Raw genomic sequence first — 25,868 nt, forward strand, 5'->3', positions numbered from 1 at the left:
GGGAGGGAGGAAATCAGGACAGGGCAGAGAATGGAAGCTAAGCATGTGGTCTTGGCTGGAGACTCACACTAACCTGGTCCCAAAAGGAGCTCTGGAATATGACTTGTAGCACACAGTGGGTCCTATCTTGAGGCAAAGAGGCCATATTTCAGTACACAAGTGGCCACTGGACATGACTGGTATGTTTATGTGCGTGGGGGGGGTGGTGTGTATGGGGGGAATAGGCATAACTTCTCAGGTGTGGCAACTCCACGTAAGTGGAAGCAATTCTCTAAAGATGTAGTTGTGAGCCCTTAGCATCCAAAACCAATAACAGCTGGGGATGAATAGAACTATCCAAGAAAGAAATTCTTTTTTTTTATAGTTTCAAGTTATTATTTAAATTTCGGTTAGTTAACATACAGTGTAATATTAGTTTCAAGTGTAGAATTTAGTGATTCACACTTATGTACAATACCCAGTGCCCATAAAAGTGCCCTCCTTGATACCATCACCCATTTAACCCATCCCACCACCCAACTCCCTTCTAGCAACCCTCAGTTTGTTCTCCGTAGTTATTTCTTCATTTCCCTCTCTCTTTTTCCCCCTATGTTCATCTGTTCTGTTTCTTGAATTCCACATATGAGTGAAATCATATGGCATTTATCTTTCTCTGACTGACTTATTTTGCTCAGCATAATACTCTCTAGCTTCATCTATGTCATTGCAAATGGCAAGATTTAATTCTTTCTGATGTAATATTCCATATATACAAAAATATATATGGATATGCCACATTTTCTTTATCCATACATCAGTCCACAGACATTTGGGCTCTTTCCATAGTTTGGCTATTGTTGATAATGCTGCTATAAACATCAGGATACATGTGCCCCTTTGAATCAGTAGATTTGTGTATCCTTTGGGTAAATACCTCATAGTACAATTGCTGGGTCATAGAGTAGTTCTATTTTTTAACTTTTTGAGGAAACTCCATACTGTTTTCCAGAGTGGCTGCACCCATTTGCATTCCCACCAACAGTGTAAGTGTTCCCCTTTGCATCCTCACCAACATTTGTTGTTTCCTGAGGTGTTCATTTTAGCCATTCTGGCCAGTGTGAGGTAATATCTTATCATGGTTTTGATTTGTATTTTCCTGATGACGGATGATGTTGAGCATCTTTTCATGCATCTACTGGCCATTTGTATGTCTTCTTTGGAGAAATGTCTGTTCATGTGTTCTGACCATTTCTTAACTGGATTATTTATCCTTTGGGTGTTCAGTTTGATAAGTTCTTTATAGATTTTGGATACTAACCCTTTATCAGATATGTCATTTGCAAATATATTCTCCCATTCCATAGGCTGCCTTTTAGTTTTGTTGATTATTTCCTTCGCTGCGCAGAAGCTTTTTTATCTTGATGAAGTCCTAATAGTTCACTTTTGCTTTTATTTCCCTTGCCTCCAGTGACATGTCTAGTAAGAAGTTGCCGCAGTGAGGTCAAAGAGGTTGCTGCCTGTGTTCTCCTCTAGGATTTTGATGGCTTCCTGTCTCACATCTAGGACTTTCATCCATTTTGAATTTATTTTTGTGTATGGTGTAAGAAAGTGGTCCAGTTTCATTCTTCTGCATGTTGCTGTCCAGTTTTTCCATTCGCTGAAGAAGTTGTCTTTTTTCTATTGGATATTCTTTCCTGCTTTGTCAAAGATTAGTTGACCTCACAGTTGTGGGTCCATTTCTGGGTTTGTATTCTGTTCCATTGATCTATGTGTCTGTTTCTGTACCAGTACCATCTTTGCTAGTTTTGGAATCAAGGTAATGTTGGCCTCATAGAACAAATGTGGAAATTTTCCTTCCATTTCTATTTTTTGGAACAGTTTGAGGAGAATAAGTATTAACTCTTCTTTAAATGGCTGGTAGAATTCCCCTGGGAAGCCATCTGGCTCTGGACTTTTGTTTGTTGGAAGATTTTTGATTACTGATTCAATATCTTTGCTAATTATCGGTCTGTAAAAAATTTTTATTTCTTCCTGTTTCAGTTTTGGTAGTTTGTATGTTTCTAGGAATTTACCCATATCTTCCAGATTGCCCAGGTTGTTGGCATATAATTTTTCATAATATTCTCTTATAATTGTTTGTATTTCTGTGCTGTTGATTGTGATCTCTCCTCTTTCATTTGTGACTTTATTTATTTGGCTCTTTTCTCTTTTCTTTTTGATAAGTCTGGCTAGGGGTTTAGCAGTTTTATTAATTCAAAGAACCAGCTCTTTGTTTCACTGATCAGTATCTATACCATTTTTGTATCTATATTATTGATTTCTGCTCTAATCTTTATTATTTCCCTTCTTCTGCTGGCTTAAGGCTTTATTTGTTGTTCCTTTTCTAGTTTCTTTAGGTATAAGGTTAGGTTTCTTAGTTGGGATTTTTCTTGCTTCTTGAGGTAGGCAATACAGGCCTACCTGCATCCCAAAGGTTTTGGACTCATGTTTTCATTTTCATTTGTCTTGTGTATTTTTTATTTCTTCTTTAATTTCCTGGTTGGCCCATTCATTATTTAGTAGGATGTTCTTTAACCTCTGTATATTTGTGGTCTTTCCAGATTCTTTCATGTGGTTGAGTTTAAGTTTCATAACATTGTGGTGTGAAAATACGCATGGTATTTTTTTGTACTTATTGAGGCCTGATTTGTGACTTAGTACATAATCTATTCTGGAGAATGTCCCATGTGTACTCAAAAAGAAGGTGTATTCTGCTGTTTTAGGATGAAATGTTCTGAAGATATCTGTTAAGTCCATCTGGTCCAGTGTGTCATTCAAAGCCATTGCTTCCTTGTTGATTTTCTGCTTAGATGATCTGTCCATTGCTGTAAGTGAGGTATTAAGGTCCCCTACGATTACTGTATTATTATAAACAAGTTTCTTTATGTTTGTTATTAATTATTTTATATATTTGGGAGCTCCCAAGTTGTGGGGATATTTACAACTGTTAGATCTTCTTTTTGAATAGACCCTTTGATTATGATATAGTGCCCTTCTTCATCTCATTACAGTCTTTGTTTAAAATCTAGTTTGTCTGAGATAAGTATGACTTCTCTTTATTTCTTTTGATGTCTGTTTGCATAAATATTTCTCCATCCCCTCACTTTCAATCTGAAGGTGTCTTTAGGTCTAAAGACATATAGATGCATTTTGTTTTTTTATCCATTCTGACACCCTATATCTTTTGATTGGAGCAATTACTCCATTTACATTCAGTGTGATTATTGATAGATATAAATTTAGTGACAATTTATTATTTGTTTTGTTGCTGTTTCTGAAGATTTTTTCTGTTCCTTTCTAGTCTTTGTGACTTTTGGTCTTTTTTTCCCACTCAGAGTCCCCTTTAATATTTCTTGCAGGGCTGGTTTAGTAGTCACTAACTCCTTTAATTTTTGTTTGAGAAACTCTTTATCTCTCTTTCTATCCTGAATGATAGTCTTGCTGGATAGAGTATTCTTGGCTACAGATTTTTCCCATTCAGTACATTGAATATATCATTGTACTGAATGATACATTTCTTTCATTTCACTTTCTTCTGGCATGCCAAGTTTCTGTGGAGAATTCTGTTGCTAACCTTATTTTGTCTTCCCTTGTCAGTTAGGGGCTTCTTTTTTCTTGTTGCTTTTAGGATTTTTTCTTTATATTTTGCAAATTTACTATGATAAATTTACTATGATATGTCTTGGGATTGGCCTGCTTTTGTTAATTTTGATGGGAGTTCTCTGTGCCTCCTGGATTTGGAAGTCTGTTTCTTTCCCAATTAGGGAAGTTTTCAGCTATAATTTCCTCAAGTAAACCTTCTTCCCCTTTTTTTCTGGGACTCCTAGGATTCAAATGTTATTACATTTCATGGGGTCACCAAGTCCCCTAAGCCTACTTTTATGATCCAAGATTTTCCTTTCTCTCTTTTGTTCAGCTTCATTATTTTCCATAATTCTATCTTCTTTATCACTTACTCATTCCTCTTCTTCTTCCATCCTTGTGGTCATTACACTCAGTTGGTTTTGGTTTTGAATCTCAGTTATTGCATTTTTCATTTTGGCCTAATTAATTTTAAGCTCCTTTTTCTCTATGGTGAGTGTCTCCCTTATGTCTTGTATGCTTTTCTCAAGCCCAGCTAGTATCCTTATGATTATTGCTTTGAATTCTGGATCAGGCATATTACTTATATCTGTTTTGATTAGATGCCTGTGATCATTTCTTGTTCTTTCTTTTGGGATGAATTCCTCCATCTTGTCTTTTGTCTAGATCTCTGTCTTCTTCTCTGTGTTAGGAAAGCCTGTTATGTTTCCTATTCCTGAGAGTAATGGCTTTATGAAGAAGAGGTCATATAATGTCCAGGGCCTGGCACTTCAGGAAGCATCTCTGGTGTATGCTGTGTGCACTCTGCTGCTGTGTTATGGCTGTTTTACCCCTCAGATCAGTCCTCTGCAGAGTTTCTCCTTGCTTGCAGTGGGTAGTATTTGTACCTTGGCCAAAGTGTGGCAAATTTTAACTAGGTATGCTCTGGTCTGCTTGTTAAGGGAGACCTGATGCTATTTCCACTAGAGCTGGAACTCTGCAAAACTCTATGGTCAGCAGACATGGTGTGTGTGGTGGGGTTTGTGCTGGTCTTCTGGGGGAGGGGCCCACTGTGCTGGTTATTAGGCACACTTGTCCTAGAAAAGCAGTACCACCTGAGCTGGAGGGGTGCAGGGCTTGGTGTAAGCAGGTTAGGCAGCCAGTTGATGTTGTCCTATTTACTGAAGTTAGTTCATGCTGAGGGATGGGGCAGGGAAATGGTGCCAACCAGCTCCTTTATCCCCAGAGAGGGGAGTTCAAGCTTGCTGCTGTCAGGGAAGCCCTCCTGGAAGACTGAATAATTTTCCCTTGTGCATTGTAGGTGTTTTTCAGGTCCCTGTTTTCACAGTGTCTGAGTTGCTTGCCTGCCTGGACCAGCACAGTGCACTTTTGACTGTATCTTAGGCAGCTAGCTGAGCTTTAAAATTCTAAACTTTAAGGATCTGCTGTGGTGGGGGGGGGGGACTGCACTGGTCTTCTGGGGGAGGGTCTTGTCACACTGGGATTGATGCAGGTTTGACACAGAAAGGCAGTCACACCACAGCGCAAGAGCATGGGGTTTGGAGCAACGCACCCTAAAGAGCCAGTGTCCAGGTTAGCCACCCTCAGCAGGTGTCTCTGCACTTCTGCTGAAAGGTTCGTCCCCAGAGAGGTAATGCCACCTCTCTCAGATGTGATCCAAGAAGGGGGGACTGTCTCTCCCAGTGTGTCTCAGGAGATCCTCCGATCATACCATCTGTCCCCAGTTTACCTGCCTGCCTTCTCCACAGGAACACTACAGTATCTTCAGGGCTCTATACCAGCCACATGGTGGACCTCTAAAACTGCAGTCTTTGAGCTTCACTGGTTGTAAAAACTCACGAAAATTGACCCCTCTCATTTTCCCAGGCGATGGCTTTGGGAAAGTGTTTTCCCTGTTCAATCCCCTGTGCACGCCTCCTCACTCTCTCTTGTCTCTCTCCATGACCAGGACTCCCTACCCTCTGCAGCAGCAGCAATATGTTTCTCCCCTAAACCATGTCTCCACACCCTCTATCTTCCATAATGTGGCCCCCTCTCTCCCTCTGGCTGTGCAGTTTATTCTGTCCATCCTCAGATTGATTTCCCAAGAAGGAAGTTTTGATTGGGGCACCAACATATTCAATATATTATCTCCTCCTGAATGTTTTATTAGAAGTTATGTACCTCAACCTGACATCTAGGCATAAACTGAGAAGAGAATTGATGAGCACCTAACTAGATATAGAGTGATGATAAGTCTTACACATTGCCTGTTGACTACAACTCTTTGTTTGAAGATGAGGGTAGAAAAAGTCAACATAGTGTTTATGAAGGGGGATTTCAGGAACGAGAAAGAACATTAAATTGAACAAATAATGGACCACTGAAAATTTTTTGTTACACACAAAAAAACTTGGGTGATTTTAATAGTTTGATTGAGATAGAATTTATATATCATAAAATTCATTTATTGAAATAATTGAAATATTTTATATTTACTGAGTTGTACAATCATCACATCTAATTTTAAAACATTTAAATCATTATTAAAAGAAATCACATACCCATATACAGTTATTTTCCATCCCCATCCCCTACCCTCAGCATTAGGCAAGCATGTTGTATCATGTACATTCTTATTGCTGTAGAATATTGTACTATATTTTGTTTATCCAGTTGATGTGCACTTGTGTTGCTTCTGTTTCTTAGCTATTGTGAATAATGTTAATACAAACATTCATGTACAAGTCTTTATGTGGACATTTTCATTTTCCATCTCTCTTAGGTAGATTCCAAAAAGTAGAACTGTTGGGTCCTATGTTAAATCAATGCCTAACTTTTTGAGGAACTGCCAAACTGTTTTACAAAGCAGCTGTACCATTTTACATTCCCACCAACAGTGTATGAGGGTTCCAATTTCTTCATATATTCCAACACTTGTTATTATCTAACATTTTCATTATGTCCATTCTAGTGCATGAGAATCTTGCCATCTTTTTTATTTGCATTTCCCTGAGAGCTAATGATTTTGTTGTTGTTGTTTATATGCTTATTGGCCATTTGTGCATCTTGCTTGCAGACATGTCTATTCAGATCTTTTGCCTATTTTTAATTGGATTACCTACCTTTTTACTATTGAGTTGGAAGAATTCTTTAACTATTCTGGATATAAGTCCACTATTGGATATACGACTTGCATGTATGTTCTCCCATTCTGTGGGGTTTTTTTTTTTCATTTTCTTGAGGATACCTTATGAAACACAAAAGGTTTTAGTTTTGATTAAGTCCACACTTGTATTTTGCTATCACATCTAAGAAACCATGAAGATTTTCCCCTATAATTTCTTCTGAAAGTTTTATAGTATTAGCTGTTACATTTATGTCTGTGATCCATTTTTAATTATTTTATTTATTTATTTAATTTATTTAATTTTTTACTTATTTATTTTTTAGAGAGCACAAGTGGGCGGGGTGGGGCAAAGGGAGAGAAAGAATCCTAAGCAAGCTTCACACCTAGCAGGGAACCTAACACCGGGCTCTATCTCACAACCCTGAGATCATGACCTGAGCCGAAATCAAGAGTTGGAAGCTTACCGACTGAGCCACCCAGGAGCCCCTAAATTATTTTTTGTGTATGGTGTGGTGTAGGAGTTCAATGTCATCTTTTTGCATGTAGCTATTCAACTGTTCTAGTACCATTTGCTGAAAAGGGACTCTTTCCCACTGAATTTTCTTGGGCATTTTCATCAAGTAAGCTGAGTGAATTTAGAAAAGCATTTAGCATCCTTGGCTTGACAAGTCCCTGACCTATATCAAAGAAGAGCAGATTATTAGGAAAAAACAGGGTGACATTAAAACAATAAGAAACAGAGAATGAGATAAAGTATGTAAAATAAGGAATGAAATAAGAAAATAAATGATATAACAGAAATATTAACATACACAGTGGAATGCGGAAAAGAAACTATTGGATGGCTAACCTCTTCCAGTATATACATGGAAATATATATGTATATGGAATACATATATACATATATATATATATGGAAAAAACTGTAAGGTATACTTTGGTAGATATGGAAGACAGGAATAAAAACACAATATAAGAATTTTAGGTGTTTTTCAATAAGAAGTCAGAATAATTAGAAGAATGATTAAAGATATAGTTGAAGAAAGAATCTCTAAGTAAAGAAAAGATGTTAGTATACAGATGAGAAATGCTTAGGTCTTTCCTAGGAAAAATCCAAGTCTGCAAATAAACTTATTATAGAATAAAATGTATTAAAGAAAATTTCCTATATAAACATCATATAAAAAATGCTTCCCATGAAAGAGGCTATTAGACTTGAAGATGATCAAGACTGGTCCCTCCAAAATATGCTGCTTTGGCATAAAGATTATTTTGAGTTAAAAGTAATCAAGACCCAACCAATTTAGGAAAACCTCTTTATCTGCTGCACAACTGCCTGAAAGAATTTATTTATTTATTTATTTATTTTTTTAAAGATTTTATTTATTTATTTGACAGAGAGAGACAGAGCGAGAGAGGGAACACAAGCAGGGGGAGTGGGAGAGAGAGAAGCAGGCTTCCCGCCGAGCAGGGAGCCCGATGTGGGGCTCGATCCCAGGACCCTGGGATCATGACCTGAGCCGAAGGCAGACGCTTAACGACTGAGCCACCCAGGCGCCCCAAGAATTTAGATAGAGGACCGGCTCCAGGAAGAGAGTGGTCACCACAGATAACTACACTATGGTAAGAACCAGGTATGCTAGATAGGAAGGAACCTAGATCAAAGCCTGTTTGATCTTTGTCCCATTTTTTCGGAGACCTAGAAAACATTTGTTTACCAAACATTTACTCTTTTTTCATTCTTCCTGAGGATTGCATTCCTTTTCTTTGATGACCTGGATCCCTACCCCCTTTTCCTTAGTTCAGAATGGCATACATACCTTATTTTGGCTGACTGTCTTTGGAATTTCCTATCTATATGGGTTCTCAGTACATATGCTATTAAATTTGATTTTCTCCTGTTAACCTGCTACATGTCAATTTGATTCCTAGTTCAACTAGAAGGACCTTAAAGGGGACAGGAATTTTTGCTCCCCAAAAGACTGCTTCAGTTTCCTCTACTAAATAACAAATGTCAGTAGAGAGCAAAAACATTGTAAGTTTCAAGTAAACAAAAAAAAAATTTTTTAACAACCTGCCAGAGAGGTTGTTTAAAAATTTCTAAGTAGTCTAGCAATACACTGCTAGATTTCTAAGCCCCACTCCCAAAGGTTCTGTTTCATTAATTCTTTTAGGTGATCCCCAGTGAGTGATCTCTCTTTGGAAACATTTGTCTAGGGACCAAGCACAGATGGATATTTCAATATAACATCAAAGTGCAGCATTTGAATAATGGTAAATCATAGACTTTCACACTAGAAGATATGGATTTGAATCTAGCACTACTATTTACTACTTGTGTGACATTGGATAAGTTATTTAATCATTTTATATCTCTACAAAATTGTACCTCCTGTGGTTGTTATAATGTTTAAAATAAATGAGGTAATTTAAGTCTAAAGAGATAAACTAAAGCTTACTGCTTTACTAATTTTCTTTTACTGTGAAGGTCCTGCAACAAAATGTCTCATAATAATATAGGACTTGGGAATCAGTATAGGCAAAGGGAGAAATGGAGAGAAGTTCTACAGCCTGTACAGATGCTGAAAGAGCTATCTGCTGAAGAAGCTTGCTTGAAGTTTGCTCTATTATGTGCAAGATAAGTTACTCACCAAAAATTCATAACATTTACATTACTAACCAGTGTTTTTGAAGTTGGACTTGTGTTCGCAGGAAATGCCAGAAAAAGCGCTGAGTCTGTTCTCTAAGTGTGCTGGGTGCAAGAAAAGAGGCTACTCAGAGGGTATAGTCACACTTTTATTACATGAGTAAATGGCTAATAGACTGGCACACAATAAACCTCCAATAAGTAGCTGTTATTAGCACCCTGTTCTTCCTTGCTCCATCCTTACCCCTGATGCCTTCTTCCCACTCTACCCTTAAGTAGTATTTCAATTAGTTTTCAAGAAACCCTCTTACACTCTTACTCTTTTCCTAGAACACTCTCCTTTTGCAACTCTTGACATTAAACCTTAAGAACACCACCTCCTTCATCAGTTTCTCTTACAGGGATCCATTCATTCAACTGGTCATTCACTTAACAAGTACTCACTGGAGCAAATACCCTGTGCTGGGCACTGTGACAGGAATGAGAAAAGGACAATGGAAAAAACACATGCTCCGTGCCCTCATGGAGCTTATAATCTAGGGGAGGGGCAGACACCAAACAAATACACAAGGAAGTATCTAATTACAAAACGATAAGTGCTAAAAAGGAGAATCAGTGCTCTATGTGTGTACAAGTACCTATTCCAGTATGGACAATAAGAAAGGCCCCCTAGGGGCGCCTGGGTGGCTCAGTCGTTAAGCGTCCGCCTTCGGCTCAGGTCATGATCCCAGGGTCCTGGGATCGAGTCCCACATCGGGCTCCCTGCTTGGCAGGAAGCCTGCTTCTCCCTCTCCCACTCCCGCTGCTCATGTTCCCGCTCTCACTGTGTCTCTCTCTGTCAAATAAATAAACAAAATCTTTAAAAAAAAATAAAAAGAAAGGCCCCCTAAAGAAAAAAATCTTTATTATATTTGTTGAGCACATATTATGTCACCAGTAGTAGTATCCCTGTTATATATGACATAATATGTAAGTAATCATGTTAACTAAGACATGAAAGAGAATTAACATATATAGTACAGTGTGATATGTGATATGTAAGGGATAAGCACAAGGATATTTGAATAAATGCTAGGAATCAGGGAAAGTGTCCTAAAAGAATAATAATAAATAAAATAAATGGTAGCTATTATTCCTATGATGCCATGTGCTCTAAAAAGAGGCATGTAGTGGGTTAAGTGTTGACCCTCCCCCACCAAAGAGCCATGTCCACATCCTAATCCCCAGAACCTGTGATCATGGCCTTATATGACACGAGTGCATAACACCTTATAAACAAAAGCTGTGATTAAGACTTTTTTTATTTAAAGATTTTATTTATTTATTTGACAGAGAGAGACACAGTGAGAGAAGGAACACGAGCAGGGGGAGTGGGAGAGGGAGAAGCAGGCTTCCCACCGAGCAGGGAGCCCGATGCGGGGCTCGATCCCAGGACCCTGGGATCATGACCTGAGCCGAAGGCAGACACTTAACCATCTGAGCCACCCAGGCGCCCCTAAGATTTTGAGAGGTAGAGTTTTTCCTGAATTATCTGGGTGGGCCCTAAATAAGTATACATACATTCTTATCAATATAAAGCAGAGAGTTTTAAGACTTAGGAGGAGGAGGCAATGTGATCACAGATTAGAGCCAAAAGCCAAGGAACTCCTGGAGCCAGAACTGGAAAAGGCAAGCAAGAGATTCTTCCTTAAAGCCATGGGAGGGAGCACAGCTCTGCTGACACCTTGAGTTTGGGCAATGGCCTCCAGAACTGTGAGAGAATACATGTATTTATGTATTTATTTTTCAGTCACCCAGTTTGGGGTAATTTCTATTAGCAGCCACAGGAAACTAATGTAAAACTAAACCAATTTGTAGATGTAGGGAATTGCTTTCTGGAGCTGAAGGAACCTTCGAGGGGAGGAGATCTCAGTTATTACTACCATATGTAAAATATCAAAAAACATAAATATAAAAAAACAAAACAACAGTAAAAAGGATACTGGACATGAAACAGCATAATTTTTTTCTGGGCGAACTATAAACTGTAGCTGTGGGGAGATGTGAGAGATGAAATCAGAGTATAGCTAAGTTCAGTTAGGTCTTTAAATGGCACAACTACGGAGCCAAAACTTCTCTAGGCCCTCGGTACTCAGAGTGGTTCTTAGAGCAGGAGCTGGGGCTGTAAAGTTACCACAGAGGTTTTTAGAAATGCAGAATTGGGGACCATAGTCCAAATCTTCTAATAGAATCTGAATTTTAACAAGATTCCTGGGTCATTTGTATGCACTTTAACATTTAAGAAGCTTGCCCCTAGGGCAATGCTATTGGGAGATTTTCAAAGATTTAAAGCAAATAACTGACAAGGTAGCATCTGCATTTTAGGTCAACCAATCTGGTGGTATTATGAAGAACACATTTAACTGAGATAAAACCCAAGGCAGAGACAAATGACTGCAACAGTACTGGTAAGAGATTATGAAGTTTTGAATGAAGATGGTGGTAACAGAGATGGAAAAAAAAAAGACAATTTTAAGAAATATTTAGACCCTAGTCTGATATGTATTCACACCTAGGTTCTATGATGTGTCCCACTTCTTTGTGTTTCTATTTCTAACAGGATCTTGGAATGGGATTATTCTTGTCATAGTTTCTGTTTAAGTACCAACAGATGATAGGATGCTCAACTGAGGATGAGCCATTCTCCCTTCTGTACCCAGGCAGACAAAAGAAATGCATTCAAGACATTTTTACATGATTCATTGAGGCTTCAACCAGATCAAGGATATTAAGAAAAAAAAAAGCATCAGAGAAAGTAAACGAGTAGCTTCTTTAGAGAGCTGCCATTCTGTTATGAGCACTGTCAAAAAAAAAAAAAAAAAATCCACAGGCCCCAAATGCAGTTACTTATGTTAAGGCCCCACACCAAAACTTAGTACTTAACTGCAGTTTCAATCCCCCCAGGAATGTAAACTTTAACATTCAACATGGAATTTCCCTGACAGCACTAGGAAATCTACTGATAGACCCCTTCATTCCCCTAAAACAATGCATTCTTTGCCAATAATTTTCTTTTCTCGTTCCCTCTCTGCCTTATAAAACCTTCCTTTTCTACACCTTGAGGGAGTTCCTTTCTATTTGCTAGATGGGATGCTCCCTGATCCATGAATCATTCAAAAAAAAAAAAAAAAAAACAAAACCAATTTGATCTTTTAAGTTACTCAGTTGAATTTTTAACAGTACCAACAACCCTCTGAGGGGAATAGGCATAGGTGTGTAGGACCATCTAACCTCAAGTCTAAGTGAGGAATACTGCCAGGGAACCATGGGAGAGCTTTGAAATGTGCTTTCTGCAGTTGGAAAATGCAAAGAACTAGTTTTGTATTGCTGCCCCCAAAATCTTAAGTGGACTGTAGACTGAGGTGTGACTGACTCTACTACCTCCATCCCAGAAAATGTAGAGGCTGAGGATGACTGGCTGCTTGGTGGTGGAGCCAGGAGAGTGCTTTTGGTTTAGAACCAGCTTTTATTCCTAAAACTTATCAGGGCAAGGGATGTAAGCCAAGGGAAAAAGAGCTAGAGTGGTTCATCTTGGGTTCTGTCCAAAAAAGCCATCTGGAAGAGTAAAGAGTTCCTCTCAAAAAGGAACTGTAGATGCACTTCAGGCTTCCCAGGACCTGGACGAGGAAAGATGCATCAGCTAATGAATTGCAGGAGCTGTAAAGGTATAGTTGGGAACTTCAAGGAGTCCTCAAAGGTGTCTCCAAAGGGAAAGAATCTGTTTTAACCAGGACCTGTAGAGATCCCTGCCTTTAGACACAGAGAAGAAAACAACTGGATTTGCAGTAAAGTAAGAAATATCCTGTATCTCCTGACTTCCTGTCATTCGTCCACCGCCTAAAGGCTGTATGTGGCCTTGGAAGTGATAGTGATGTCATGCAATGAAGAAAGAAGAGAGAAGGCCCACTTCAATTCTTCAGTTCAGGCTTTCAGCTCTAAGTAGACTTAAGCTATTGCAAGGGAGAAGAATTAATACTAAACCCAACTATGAAATTTCATTATTATGAATTTCATTATCATATTTCATTATTCATTATTCATATTTTCACTATTAGTAACAGTCTAATATTAAATACTCTACTTACTGAATTGTAATAGTTTTTATGACCTAAAATGACAACAGAAAGTTACATTATTTAAAAGTCAACAAACAACAACAAAGCCATAGATCCCACCAGAGTTTTCATCCAGGAATAGGTACTCCACCCCAATAAAATTTAAAGGAATGGTGAAAGAAAAAAACATTTTATTTTAGTTCTGTTAAAAGCTATGCTTGCTCGGGCGCCTGGGTGGCTCAGTTGGTTAAGCGACTGCCTTCGGCTCAGGTCATGATCCTGGAGTCCTTGGATCGAGTCCCGCATCGGGCTCCCTGCTCAGTAGGGAGTCTGCTTCTCCCTCCGACCCTCTTCCTTCTCGTGCTTTCTATCTCTCATTCTCTCTCTCTCTCTCAAATAAATAAATAAAATCTTTAAAAAAAAAAACTATGCTTGCTCAATATAGAGATTAAGTTAACATTTTAGTAAATATTGCTCTTACTTAAAATACTGTTCTTTAAGCTTGTAATTCCTGGCAAGTTGAGTTGGTTCATTTAGATTAAAAAATGGCTAAACAGAAAAAGACAGAATTCTGGGACTGATGTCAGCTGTGGGCAGTAGTAACTACTGTTCCTGTCTGTGGGAGGTGGTCTCAACATACAAGCTTGCTATTGCTAGGATATAGTCGTCTCCTTCCAGTGTCTCAAACTATGAGAAGATATTATACTATTTCTGCTTTTATAAAAGGAAACACTATAATTAGTGCTATACACACAATGAAAAAGTGTTGCTTAATTTTGTTTTGTTTATATATATATTTGTAATCTCTTACTGTATCTTTGTGAAAGCTTAAAAGGAAAAATTCTCCCACGGAGCACATATGTCAGCATTTATTTTTTTTTAAAAATTCACTTTAGTGATTGTTAAGTAACTAGATCTGTTCAGTGTTGTGTAAATCTGAGACTTTATGTTTGGGTTAGGACAATTTTTCTCTTTGTTTATTAATTGAACCCAGACTTAAAAACTTTAAATGTGGTATTCATTAAATCAACATCACATTTTTAAAAAATATTTTATTTATTTATTTGACAGAGAGAGAGACAGCGAGAGAGGGAACACAAGCAGGGGAAGGGGGAGAGGGAGAAGCAGGCTTCCTGTGGAGCAGGGAGCCCGATGCGGCGGGGTGGGGGAGGGGGGGCTCGATCCCAGGACCCTGGGATCATGATCTGAGCCGAAGGCAGATGCTTAATGACTGAGCCACCCAGGCACCCTCAACATCACATTTTTAAGAGAGAACTTATTTGTAAGCAATCTTGAATATATATCTTAAGTACTAATATAATGAAATTATCTTCCCTATTTTTCTTTCTTCTTCATAATAGCAAAATAAACACCAACTGACAAGACCTGTAACCAAAATGAGTCCCTTCTCCTAGTTTAGAAAACATGATAACCTTAGACAATAACCCATTTAATAAAGAAGAGAATAAGGTAACCCTTGACTAGTTTGTCCTCAGTTCCCTGGTTAAGTCCTTCTTTATGAAATTCCACATCTTGCCAAAAGATGGCGCTCCTAAATCCAGCAAAGAAACTGAAAAGTCCTGGAGAAGATAAAAACACTCTTTCAGATACTGAGAAACTATTAACTATTAGCAAGAGACTTTTGATAGCAAGAAAGTTCAGCTTTAGAGGGTGTGCAGAATCACTTAGACATTCCCTTCCAGAAAGACTGTAAACCTCCTCTCAATTTCCTTACCTATGAAATCTACATAATAAAAGTGAGAATAATAAACACTTTCAGAGTTTCAAGAAGAAATGCTTAGCACAATGCCTGGCAAATAGCAGGTACTTGAGCAGTGAAAGCTAGCATTATTCGTTAAAAGCCAACACAGTGTTTGTCTTGTTTGCTACTGTGTCTGCTGACTCATAGTAGGTGCTCAATATATATATCAATTGAATGTGTTGACCTTACAAGGAAAACAGCTGGTTATTTTACCAGCAAAATGTGTTTATTCAATAATAGCAGAGGAACCGCAATTTGGGCAGGCAAGTTACAGCAAGCTATAGGCAAGTCCGCAGATCAAATGAGAGAAACATAATGAAGAAAAGGAAGAAGTTGGGGGTTGAGGGACTGCTGTGAATGAAAATCCACTGAAAGAAAGTAAGAGTCCTGGGTAGTAATGATTTCTCATTGGCTGAACTGTGATATTTTCTTAATGGCTGGGCTTGTTGTTGGGCCTGGAGAAATTCTTTCTTCCTCCTGCTGGAGTGGTAGGGTTCTTCCTGTCAGGAATGCAAGAGAGCTCTCTTCTTGACAAGGAGTAGTAGGGCATGAAGGCTCCCTCTTCTGGCCTCCTGCCTCCATTTTAAATGAGACTTTCTTCACTCAGTTTCACAAATGAATGGATGAATGAACCTTCACATCAACGTACAGAGTTAGCTAAATGTAGTTTTCAGTCTGAGCGTCTTGAGCCTATGAAATCAGAATCTTATGCCTGACTTGAACCTTGTCCTTCCTGACCAATGACTATAACTGCCTGTCTGACCTGTGATTTGATTGACTTCAAGAATCCTGGTCCTGCTTAAGCTGCTAGTGTGGAATTTCCATCTCCAGCCTATTTTGTCACTTAAGTCCTATATCTCTACTATATCTTAAAGAGAACAACAAAAAAATTACAACTCATATCTAAACTAGGAAGAGCTAAACCTATCAAAATGCAATTAAAATTATTTTAAGAGAAACTTAACATTAATAAATGGCACCTTAACATTTAAATCTTATAATTTCATTTTAAACTATAATGGTATTCCTTCCTCAGTCATGACTCCTCAACACATTTATGTAAAGAAAGAATGTTTAAAATATAGGGTTAATGTTTAACAACTTCAGTGTTCCTTATGGAGGTCTTTGGTAGTTTATATTCTTTCTAGGGAGGTCTTCCACACTTACCCAATCCCAAGCCTCAAAATCATTTAACTGTTACTACACAGCTTCGTTTTCCCTTCATTGTCATTTCTGGCATTACAATCTACTGAAAAACGTTCTATTTTATTTTCTAGCTGTTGTCCAACTTAAAATAAAATGCATTACAAGTCAGTAGGCCTGGTAGAATCCTCTTATACATATTGGAAAATTAGAGGAAAAAGAAAGTGTTAGTAATCCTACTCCAATCTTAATTTTCTTTATTGAGATGCTTCATAATCATTCAGAATGTTTTAAAATATAAACTTACAAAATTAGTAGTTGAGAAACAATTTTTTTTTTGAAAAAACAATTGCAGGGGTTGAAAACAACAAATCCTCCAAAGAGAAAAGTGGAGATTTAGGGGGTGTGTAGTAAAGAACTACAGCTTGCCCAAAGAGAAGGCCTGGCCTTTGCCTTTACCCTTTTAAGATGAGGTTATCTGAGGGTCTTGGGTCATACTGAGTAGTCTAACAATGTGATTTAGGTTGAGAACTGGCAACACACAGATAGTCTTATGTTGAGTATTGGCCAGTGAAAAAGGCCAACAATATGATTTTGGGTGGGGGCTTTGGGTCACACAGTATCAGTGAACCTGGAAACTGAGATTTACTAAATGGGCAATCGATTGCCCCCTAAAAATGTTTGGACACCAACCTCAGGTGAGCCTCCCTGATTGTCAGTACTCCATGCATACTGTCACACGTTGATGCTAGAACATTAATGTGTCCTGATTTCATGGCTAGAAGACAACTGAATCTCTGCATTTGAAAGTCTCCTAGACTCTGTTTTATGTGTGCCTTCCTTTAATCTTAATCTGTGATCTTTTCTTTCTAATAAGCCATAACCATGAGTATAATAGCTTTTAGTGGTTTGGTGAGTCTTTCTGAAAATTACTGAAACTGAATTATAAATAAATTCTATCTATTCTTATATGCCCAGCTCAATATTTGCTGTTTTTGCAAAGGTGTTTAATCTCCTGCAGCCAACAGTGGCCTATCTTTACTTTGGATTCCTTTTGTACTCATAAAGTATCACACAACTCAGCACTCAATAGTTCTTGAACAGTCTTATGTTAAATTTGTCTCCTTTTCAAACTGTAAGTTTCCCTAAGTTCCTTGAGAATAGAGATTATATCATACTTTTCTTTGGAGAGTTCACAATGCTTAGCAAAGTGTGGGTTATATGATATATGCTTAATTACTTGTGGGTAGAATGAATGGAAACTTCATTCTGACCATATTAAAAATGCTTAAGAATAGTTTAAACTTCAGGAAAATTTAATTCTTAAAATAATTAATATCCATCATTATATATTGCCATTTTTTAGGAGCTCAATTTTTATGTGCATAAAAGAGATAAAGTTAGTCTTGATATTCTGTTGTTTCCCATGGTTCAGTTCTGATAAGGGAAGGGAGGCTATCTTTATCTGTTTAATACCAGTATGTTTGCTTTAATTGAGAAGAAAGAGGGTTGTGGGTGAAACATTTGTCTCCAAATATGTCTACACTAGAAATTGTAGAATAACAAGAAGATACCTGGGTCTCTGCATGACTAAATCCTGAATACAACTACACTGTTCCAAGATTGCTCTTGGGGGAGGGTGGGTGGTGATTGAAAAGACATGACTCCTGGTTGACCCATGAGCTGAAACCCAGGCAATCAAAGTCACCTCTCCCTGTCCCCTATCTTTGGAATGTGAGTTCCACTTGCCTTCCTGCTCCCAACAGCTGCCCCAAGGACATAGCCTTGAGATAATGATGTGGTGCTGAGACTATTTAGACAGTATAAGATAGTATACGTACTTGACTGAACCTGGTTAAGGCCTCTATATAAACTTTTAAGATTTGACAGGTGGGTGTATGGATCCACTTGTCTTGTTGTACCCTAAAACAAGCCTTGTACGTAAGTTTCCTTTGGTTCTTAAATCTGTCTTCCTCTTTCTTTGGTCTCTCCCTGCCCTCCAAATACAGGGACCAGTTTCAGATTATAACCGTGACACTCCCAAGGAGCTTGCAAATGAACGATTACCCACCTATCCTGTTTTGTGAGAGGAAAACTCTATTGCTATTGTTGTTCTGGGTCTCATATACAATCTAATAATTCCCTAACTTATCTGTTGAGGGAAATGACAGAATAGCAACAGTAGGCAAGAAGATTCTTCCATTCCCACACAGTGCTTTAAGTAATAAATATGTTAGAGCCTCAAACTCTGGGTGGATGATTTGCTTGCATAAGAAAGGCAAACCTAGGGGCGCATGGGTGGCTCAGTCGGTTGAGCGTCTACTTTTGGCTCATGGTCCCAGGGTCCTGGAATCAAGGGCTCCCTGCTCAGCGGTGAGTCTGCTTCTCCCTCTGTGTTCTCCCTCTCTCTCCCAAACAGATAAATAAAATCTTTAAAAAAAGAAAGAAAGAAAGAAAGGCAAACCTAGCTCCTGACAGGAAAAGGCTAGCTAAAACTTATTCATTTTGAAGCTAACTACCCCTAATCTTCTTTCCCCCCAATCCCATTTATAGAAACAAACCTGTATTCATATGCATACTCACACTTGTCAAGAATTCTCACCTGGCATTTGGGAAACTAACTAGATATCAAGTCAAATTAGCCAATGAGAACTCTCTGACTTGCAGTCTTCACTTCTTATGTTTATACTGACCGAGGGATATTGCTCTTTAAAACCTAACCTATGGCTGTATGTTTGAAATTGGTTTTTCTCTGTATTTTATAGTAAATTATGAAAATTTAATGTATCTTACTATCTTACAGGAAATAGTTAAGAATATTCATACACTGAACAAGCCATTATTTCAAGGCTGCTAAAAGAAGAATACCATTCATTTTGTATATTCAACTTTGAAATTTTTATAGCTATACATTCTTCAATACCTTAAACTTTTCCTATATTTTCAAACATCCTCTACTTCTTTCATCTTGTCTCACAGGAAAAAGTCCCTCTATCAAGGTTAAGAACAACTTCATGTATGGTTTTGAGTGTATCCTTGTCTGTCTTCACTTCATCTCACTGTTATCTTTACTCAACTCATCTCTTAAAGATTTTTTCCTTCTATCAATATCTTGTATGTTTGCTTGTTTGTCTATCTTAAAAACACACACAGACAAAAGTCTTTTTCTGGACCCTAATATTTCCTCTACTGCTCTGCTTTTTTCATGCATTTATTAAACAAAATGATTCTCATCCCTGTCTCCATTTTCTCTCTTCTCATTTATTCTCTTAATTTGCCATCTGATTTCCATCTCTATCAAGTTACTAAAATTGTTTCCAATTCATCAATTATATAAATCTCCAAAGACATTAACCAAGTCTCCATTCTCCTTGACTTTGAGCAGGAATTAACTTTGTTGATGACTTTTTTAAAAAATGATTTTATATCTTTGCTAATCTCTTTCCTCTTTGGCTACCCTTTCTTTCTCTTTTGCTAGCTCCCTTCCTCCTCTCAATCCTAAGGGTAGTCATCTGAACTGTTTTAACCCTTTTTCTAATGATATTTTTTTCCTGAATTTCCTTTACTACCCCCTTTACACATTTTATCCTTGCAGTATTTGATTTATTATAGCTTTCACTTTTTAAAAAATCCCCTATCTTACCATTTATTCTACTGGATTTCCCATTTACTTCCATAAAAACCTGCTCCTTGAATTCTTCCTGCTTCCATCTACACTGCTTCCTCGCTAGACTTGCTACACAGCCCTTTCTGGGAATGTCTGTTTGCCTCTTTCTAAGACTGGTACATCTTTTCCAGAATTCCATGTTTTCCTCTTATTTTTCAGTCTTTCTTTTATTTATTGCTGGACTATTTCCTAAAGTTTCTGCCCTTATTTCGCTGGAGTAAAGATCACATGGGAGGAAAATCTTCTGCAGTTCCACATCCTTGATGGTCTACAAATCTTTATAACCATATCTACATTAAAACTTTGAAAATATTCTGTCATTCTAGGATCCAGTGCTGTTGATAGGTCTGATTTTTTTTTCTTTTTTTTAAGAGAGGGAGAGAGAGGATTGGGGAGGGCAGAGGAGAGGGAGAGAGAGAACCTCAAGCAGGTTCCACACCCAGAGAGGAGCCCAATGCGGGGCTCAATTACACGACCCTGAGATCATGACCCAAGTCAAAATCAAGAGTCAGATGCTTAACTGACCGAGCCACCCACTTGCCCCAATAGGTCTGATTTTTATTCTTTCATTGATAACGTGTCTTTTATGTTTAGAAACTTTGGGGATTTATTATCATTATTATTATTGACTAGTATTATTCCTAGTTTTCATTCTTGGTATTACATGATAATATCTCCAAGTGTGAATCTTTTTTCATCTATTTTCTGATACCCTGTAGTCTACTCAATCTGAAAACTTATTTCCTTCTACATTGTAAAAAGATCTCTTATAATTAAAACATTTTTTTCTCACTTTTTTTTTCTAAATCTCTTTTCTAGTAGTTGAATGTTAGTCCATTGGATTGGCTCTCCATGACTCATATCTTTTCTCATATTTTCTGTTTATGTCTTTGTATGCTATGTTCTAGATTTCTTCGATTTTATCTCTGGTACTTCCCTTGAATTTTCTATTTAAGTAATCACGTTTTTAGTGTCTCAGAACTCTATTTCATTCTATGGTTGTTTCTTCTTCAGAGTACCTTGTTTGTAGCTTATAGATATAATATATTCTGAGTACTGAAGTTTATAAATTGGAGTGTTTTTAAAAAATGTTCCCTTTTATTTTGTGAATTATATCTGTTTCCTTTAGAGTTTGTTTTCTGTTTTTCTTCGTCTTTCTCTTTCATAATGGTGCTTTTCCTGATTTGCCTGTTGATTCTTTATTGTATGTTTATACATACATACACACACAATATAAAATAAATATTTATGTAAATATATATTATTCTATATATATAGGTTATATAAGATATATTTATATTTATATGTTACCTATAATATATAATAAATATACATACAAAATGTATATAAATACATATTTAACATATATAAAATATATATTTAATATGTTTAAAGTATTTAAATACATTAAATTAAAAAATTAAAATATATAAAATATATATATATAAACTGGTCACTGATGTGGTTTTCCTTTTTTTTTTAAGATTTTATTTATTCATTTGACAGAGAGAGAGAGAGAGCACAAACAGGGGGTGTAGCAGGCAGAGGGAGAAGCAGGCCCCGCTAAGCAGGGAGCCCAACGTGGGACTTGATCCTAGGACCCCGGGATCATGACCTGAGCAGAAGTCAGACGCTTAACTGACTGAACCATCCAGGCACCCTTCCTTTGCTTTTAGTAAGTAGGATGTCTTCCAATTTTCTCTCCTATGTAGTAATTGTGAATAAGTGGCTAGGTTTGACGGGGCAGGACCAGGAATGCTAAATATCAGGTTTACTTTAGGATGAGAAGGCAAGTAACTAGCTCTCTGGATGCTGGCCCTGAGTACCAGAATGAGAATGGTATCACTCTGTGTTGTCAACATAAAAGCTTTCATTTCCTCTCTACTATTTACACAATTCATTTGAAGAAGACTTTTGGGGTCTGTTTGGTTTCTTTGTTTGGTAGCAGGTGTCTTTGTCAGCTCTCAGAGTGTACAATGAAGAAGGAAATGTGTGTGGTGCCTGAGTCAAGTGTACCATATTTACAATGTTATCCGCATTTTCAACCCTTAATCTCACTTCTGTTCTCTGCCATGCCTCAACCAACTCTTTTGTAGCTTCTTCACTGTAATTTTTGGCAATGGTTTTGGGTGTTATTCCTAGTCAGACCTCTACTATAGCTTTGTTTCCCAGGAAATTGTTGAAGTTTTATTTACTTTTCTCTTCTCTGCTGATCATCCTTCTCTCCACATAAGTACATGCATACAAACACACTGTCTTTACTTTTTTATTCCTCAGTTTTTCTACTTCTAAATTTTTTATTTCAGCATGTATAGGAAAGAACATTAGGCAAATTATATGCCAAGTCCACCATCTTTTTTTTTAAAGATTTTATTTATTTATTTGAGAGAATGACAGAGAGAGAGAGAGAGAGAGAGAGCATGAGAGGGGGGAGGGTCAGAGGGAGAAGCAGACCCCCCGCTGAGCCGGGAGCCCGATGCGGGACTCGATCCCGGGACTCCAGGATCATGACCTGAGCCGAAGGCAGTCGCTTAACCAGGCGCCCCCTGAGTCCACCATCTTGAACAGTTAGCCAAGAATAACTCTCTATAGATTTTATAAGTATATATTTGCCACTTAGATAGAACCTATTGCAGAATCCCCCCAACTGACTATCCCTTGGTCACGTGACCACCTCTACAAAATTCTTATTCAAAGGGAATTAGAATTACTTCCAGAGTAATGGGAAGAGCTCACATCTATTTAGTTGTTTGGTAACATAACAAATTCGTTTTATTAATCAAGGAAGAGGAGAAAAATGGTGACTGGTTAGGCAACCAACAGTGTCTGCCATCATAATTTTTTTTCCATATCATCATCATTTATTAACAAGACTAGGGAAGCTCATTTTAAAATTGGGTCTTTTATTAATCAGCATCCCCCAGCAGTTAAGTGTCAGCTCCAGGAAAGAAACTGCACTGGGGTCCAGCAAAGATGTAATTTTAAGACCCAATGTTTTAAGTTGGGGTATGCAAAAAGAAGGGGGAACAATGGACCGAGAATAGGTAAAACCAAAAAGGTCCAGAAGCCGAGGCTGTGGGACACTGCTGAGCTGAACAGACCTAATGGACACACATACTAAAAGAGATACTAAGGGCCAGACATCTGGAGCATACCAACCCATTCTGACAACTAATGGTGTGATAAGGGTGAGAATGAAAGGCTAACATGCTAAGGATGATAGAACATACAGATGAAAAGAACCAAAAAACATGGATGACTTTGTTGAGCCCATGAAAATATGTTGGAAACACTTTCACCTTGAGATTTTCTGTTTTTGAGACAATTTTGAGAAAATTAAGGCACTATTAGTCAAATCTAGTTACATACACACACGTATATAATTTTACATATATGGGTTCATGTTGTGTATGTATTATTTTACAAACTATTTACTCAGTTGTACTCCTTGATATATTTCCATATCAAGCAATACAGATTCATGCCATACTTTTTAATTCTTATAAAGTATTCCACTTTAGAGATGTGCTGTACAATAATGCCCTCTTATCTGTGCAAGATCCTTCTAAGACAGCTCCAGTAGATGCCTGAAACCAATGCTAGTAACAAACCCTGTATATACCATGTTTTTTCCTACACATACATAGTTATGATAAAGTTCAGTTTATAAATTAGGTACAGTAAGAGATTAACAACAATGGCTAATGATAGAATAATTACAATATAATGTAATAAAAGTTATGTGAATGTGGTCTCTTTCTCTAAATATCTTATTGTAGTGTACTCACCTTTCTTCTTTGGATGTGAGAGGATAAAACACCTACTAGAGGTGAAGTGAATGTCACAGGCATTGTGACATAACATTGGGCCACTATTGACCCTTTGATGATATATCAGAAGGATCATCTGCTTCCAGATTGTGGTTGACCTCAGGTAACTGAAACAACAGAAAGGGAAACCTTGGACTAGGGGCAGGACTACTATAATCATTTTAAAGCAATCCCCTATTGTTTTTGAAATAATATGTTTTTAAGTATGAGTTTTAGTTGGTTGCCCAACCACCCATTAATTTCAACCCACCCTACTCAGTATTTTTTTTTAAAGATTTTATTTATTTGTCAGCGAGAGAAAGCAAAAGCAGGGGGGAGCGGCAGGCAGAGGGAGAAGCCGGCTTCCTGCTGAGCAAGGAGCCTGATGCAGGACTCCATCCCAGGACCCTGGGTCCATGACCTGAGCTGAAGGCAGACGCTTAACTGACTGAGTCACCTAGGCGTCCCCACCCTACTCAATATTGACAAAAGATTCATACAATCCCATTTTCTAACTGCCAGATCCTGATTGCCTACAGTACTAAATTCCTTAAATTAAAAATTGAGTCTTCTAACAGATTAGTTTCTAATTTTAACTTTATTGTCATTACCTTCCAATAAGCACCTTCTATTATAGACCAAGAAGTTACTCGTTATCATAGAGTGCATCTGTAATCTTGGTTCTTTGTCTTTGCTCATGGCACACTTTCTGGACAGTCTTCTTTCTCTTCATTAGGTATCCTGTCAGCAGACTCTTTCCACTGATATTTTGCAAAACCCTCCAGGGATTACAAAGAGGACAAAGATAGTTCTCTGAGTTCAGTGAAGTGTATTTTCCTCTAGGTCAGGACTGTCTAATAGAAATAAGATGCAAGCCACCTACATAATTTAAAACTTTCTAGTAGCCATATTTAAAAAAAAGATGAACAGGTAAAATTACTTTTAATATACTGACCCAGTGTATACCAAATGTTAATATTTCAATAGGTACTCAATATAAGAATTAAGATATTTTATTTTTTTGTACTAAGTTTCAAAATATGGTGTATATTTTGTACTTATTGCATGTTTCCATTTGGATCCATCACATTTCAAGGGTAGGGAGCCGCATTTGATTAGTTCTAGGGCAGTTCTAGTGGGGTCCATTTTCAGTCTCCTCCTTCTTCCTTAAGTCTCCAAGGAACTGTGATAAGAACAATCTGTCATGTGAATTTCTAGCACTTTTTGTTAGTACCTCTCATTATCATGCGGCTTCCTCTCATTATGTACCTTTTGACGCATTTGTCTTGTCTCATAAATTAACCTGTAAATTCTTTTAAGTCTGGGACCATGGGCTGATCCAATCTCAAGGTTGGGAATAAGTTTAATAAAACCATGAACTAATTCTTTTGATGTATGGCTCCCCTTCACCTAGTGTCTATGAAGTAAGCCTTTAGAATCTAATTAAGGTCAAACCCAGTGTTTGAGGGCATCCACATATCCTCAGGCAGAAAACTTCTCTGACTAGTGCTAGAAGGGGATCTTCTTTTCAGGATCTGAAATCTGTTTCTCTCAAGTCTGCATCTCTTGAGACCACATGAAATAAATCTAATGTCACATGACTAGTGTTTATTTGGAGATGTTCCAGGAGCTTTCTCTCTATGAGAATTCTCCCAAGTTCAACCAGTACTTTTTTTTTAATGCGGTACGTTTTGGGGTTCTCATCATCTGCTCTTCTATGAAATAATCCCAGCTTCTCCGAGGTTGTTTTTTGTTGTTTGTTTGTTTGTTTTTTTAAGTGCTCAATCTAGATTGAACACAGAACTCCAGTTATGGTTTGGCCAGTTAAGAGTATTAAGTGGATTACTATTGACTGCCTTTCAATAAAACACAGTTCCATTAGGCATCAAGACACACTGCTCATGAAAAAGGGGGATGGAAGAGGAGGAAGCTAGGACACATTAAGTCATGCCCTCATGCCGACGTTTAGTCTAGAACTGTATACACATACACCAGACAGTTCTTGAGGTTAGTTAATTTTTCTTAATGTCGTCTGTC

At 37.7% G+C, this 25,868-nt stretch overlaps 1 long non-coding RNA gene across 1 annotated transcript in view; it reads right to left on the minus strand.

Annotated features, from left to right (window-relative positions):
• The window catches only part of LOC113927172, a 30,729-nt gene that overhangs the window by 4,381 nt on the left and 480 nt on the right, over positions 1-25,868 (minus strand). The window contains exons 3-5 of the long non-coding RNA XR_003521526.1: positions 24,443-24,685; positions 23,811-23,959; positions 6,705-6,829 (exon numbers count right to left, since the gene is read on the minus strand). This is a non-coding gene — a long non-coding RNA (uncharacterized LOC113927172). The remainder of the gene's footprint in view (positions 1-6,704; positions 6,830-23,810; positions 23,960-24,442; positions 24,686-25,868) is intronic.

This window comes from Zalophus californianus, chromosome 7 (genome assembly GCF_009762305.2).
Source record: "Zalophus californianus isolate mZalCal1 chromosome 7, mZalCal1.pri.v2, whole genome shotgun sequence".
Taxonomy (NCBI): Eukaryota; Metazoa; Chordata; class Mammalia; order Carnivora; family Otariidae; genus Zalophus; species Zalophus californianus.